Raw genomic sequence first — 2,796 nt, 5'->3', positions numbered from 1 at the left:
CCCTGCCCTCCTCCTGTGCCACTGCCCTGGGGCTTGTCCTGCTTGTCCTGCCCATCCTGAGGAACCAGGGTTTTCTTGAGCCCCTCTGATGCCTTCAGCTGCTCGACAGCTACTACCAGCCCAGGGCCAAATCCTGCCTCCGGCATGAGCCAGGGTCTCTGTCCATCCATCTGTCCATGTCTCAGCCACAGCTGGACGACCCCCCCCCAGCAGCACCAGGGCTCCTTCCCCACTGCAAATGTGTCAAAAGCAAACGTAAAACTCCCTGGAAAGTGCTGAAGCCCCCTGCACCCCAAGGAGTGTCGCCAGCCACTGGCACCAGGAGATGCCAGCCGGGATGGGGACTGGGACAGTGGGGCTGCGCTGGGGGCCCCCAGCCCTGCCTGGCTAGCACAGCACAGGGCATCGCAGCTCCAGCAGGCTCCTGGGAGCTGGCAGCAGGTGAAGCAAGGCCCTGCTTATTGCATTAGCCTGAGAGAGGAGCGGAGCTGTTGGCAGCATCCCCACCGTGGGATGTGCTGGGAAGCCCCCGTGGCTCAGAGCCTTTCCCAGCCCTCTGCAATGGCCCAGATTCCTCCCACCCAAATTTGGAACCATGGAGAATAAACAGCCCCAGAAGGCTGCTGGAGCCACAATTACTGTAATTAGAAAAGGTGGCTTAGGGCTGGCTGGGGATCCCACATTGTTTTATGAAAATGCAAACCCCCCCAAGGGGTCTGGCAGCGGCGGGTGCTGAGCAGGGGCTGTGGCTTTGTCTGGTGCTGCTCCGTGGGCACACATGCACCTCCACGCATGTGCACATGTGTGTGGATGCATGCGCACATGTACACTTGCACACACACACCGCGCTGAGCGGAGCCGGACAGAGGCATTCGCAGCTCTCACAGGAGATGATGTCCCAGAAAAAGGGACAGGTTTGCCTCTGCCCAGTGGGATGCCAGTGCGGGAGCTGCCACCCCTGCCCCACCATCCCACCTTTGCTCACGGATATTTTTCGGCAAGGATCTGCCCTGGTGGCAGTGCTGGGTCGGGGGGCTGTGCCACAGCATGCCAAGGGGCTCCCACAAACCACCCAGGGCACAGGGCTGCTCTTCTCCAGGGGAGCCCCCCCAGGCATCCCAGCCCTCCCCTCCCTGCCAGGCAGCTTCCCTGGGGCCAGGGGAATGCAGCAGGGTGGCGGTGAGTGTGTCCCAGCGCAGGGTCCTGGGTGGAACGGGAATCCCCTTCCCAGGCAGCACCCACCCACACCACAGCCCAGAGGTGGGTGCACCTGAGGGTCTGCACCCACGCAGCACCCAGTGTCCCCCCTCCCTGCAGGGACCAGCACCCACCGCCAAGCAGCCCAGGGCCGCTCTGCTCCCCGCTGCAGCCGGCCCCGATGACAGATGTCTGGCAGAGCCCAGGAACAACCCGGCAAGTATTTAAAAACATAAATTAAAACAAATTGCGTTTTTATATTGCAAATAAGGGCAGTTTTATCGGTTTTATTGCATAACAACCATTAATGAAGTGCAGTTTCAGGCACCTTAATTGCTCGGAGACTAAAGTTCAATCCATATCTCCGGCGCAGGCTGGAAGCCGCCATGTGTCATGCGAGTACCTGGCAGATTGGAAATGTAAATGAATTTATGGTCACTATTAGGAAAATGGAGGAGACGGACCCGATTTATCCAGGCGATTTATCCGGGCGAGAAGCAGCGTGGGCTAAACAGCACGAGCTGTCCCGCGAGGGGGGCAAGCGGCTGCTGCGGCGGCCCCCCTCCCCGTGTCACCCCGATGTCCTGGGACGGGAGCCGTGGGGCGGCCGTGGGGCAGGTGTTCCCCAGGCCATAGGGGAAGCTAGTGCTGCCCGGGCCGGAGGGACATTGTGGGGCCGTGCAAAGCCCTGGGTGGGGGGTGCGCACGGGATGCCCCCCCCCGCCACAGCCGTACACGCGTGTCTGTGCCAGGTACGCAGGGTGCAGCGTGGGGATCCACCCGCGGCGGGACACGCAAGTTGCTGCAGAGGAAACCTGGGCCCGGCCCCACGCGAGCCCTAGCGCCACCACACCCACACGTACCCACGCGTACCGTACACTCCGGGCCTTACCGGGCCGGGCCGCTCCTCCCGGCTGGGCTGCCGCTGCAGCGTAGAATGCGCGCCACGGGCGGGGGCGAAACCACCGATGGACCCGCCCCTCTCTGCGCGCATGAATGAGCGCGCCCCGCCCCGCCCCTTATAAGGCAACCGGCACGGCTCCGGGGGCGGGGACTACCCGTGATCCTCCCTCATCCCTCATCCCGCCCCCTCGCCGCGGTCCCGCCAATCAGAGCGGCGTACTGGGCCCCCCGCGGGCGCCGGCCTTTGTTTGTGGAGGGCGCCGAGACCAATGGGTGAGCCGCAGGGGGAAGGGCGGGCCAATGGGCGCGCGGGGTGAGGGGAGGGGCGGGGCGGGGTAGCCGGGGCCGGCCCGGCCACGTGCGTGCGGAGCCGCCACCGCCGAGCCCGGGGACACGGAGCCGCCCCGGGGACACCGGGCAGGCCCAGCACGGGCCGCGGCCCCGGCGCTCCCTTCAGCGCCCCCCGGGGACACGGGGCAGGCGTGGCTGCGGCCGTGGCGCCCCCCCAGCCGCCCGCACTCGGCAGGGTCGGTTTGTCGGCGGGGCCTGTCCCGGGGTCACGGTGCTCCGGACACCCTCGCACCAGCCCTCGCACACCGGCAGCCCGACTCGCCCGTTGGATCGGCCCGGTGGGCTCTGGGCAGTAGAGCCCAATGCCTTGCACCCTGCCGTGCAGCTGGAGCTGCAGCACGCGTA

General features: G+C 65.6%; 1 long non-coding RNA gene across 1 annotated transcript; it reads right to left on the bottom strand.

Annotated features, from left to right (window-relative positions):
- Positions 1-1,468: 1,468 nt before the first annotated feature.
- On the bottom strand, positions 1,469-2,291 carry LOC129783966 (uncharacterized). Its single transcript, XR_008746176.1, has 2 exons — positions 2,090-2,291; positions 1,469-1,600 (listed from the first exon to the last, which is right to left on the bottom strand). It is a non-coding gene; the product is annotated as an uncharacterized LOC129783966 (long non-coding RNA).
- Between the last annotated feature and the right edge of the window lie 505 nt (positions 2,292-2,796).

The sequence above is a fragment of the Falco peregrinus genome, chromosome 2 (genome assembly GCF_023634155.1).
Source record: "Falco peregrinus isolate bFalPer1 chromosome 2, bFalPer1.pri, whole genome shotgun sequence".
Classification (NCBI taxonomy): domain Eukaryota; kingdom Metazoa; phylum Chordata; class Aves; order Falconiformes; family Falconidae; genus Falco; species Falco peregrinus.
This window is presented reverse-complemented; position numbering and strand designations above follow the sequence as displayed.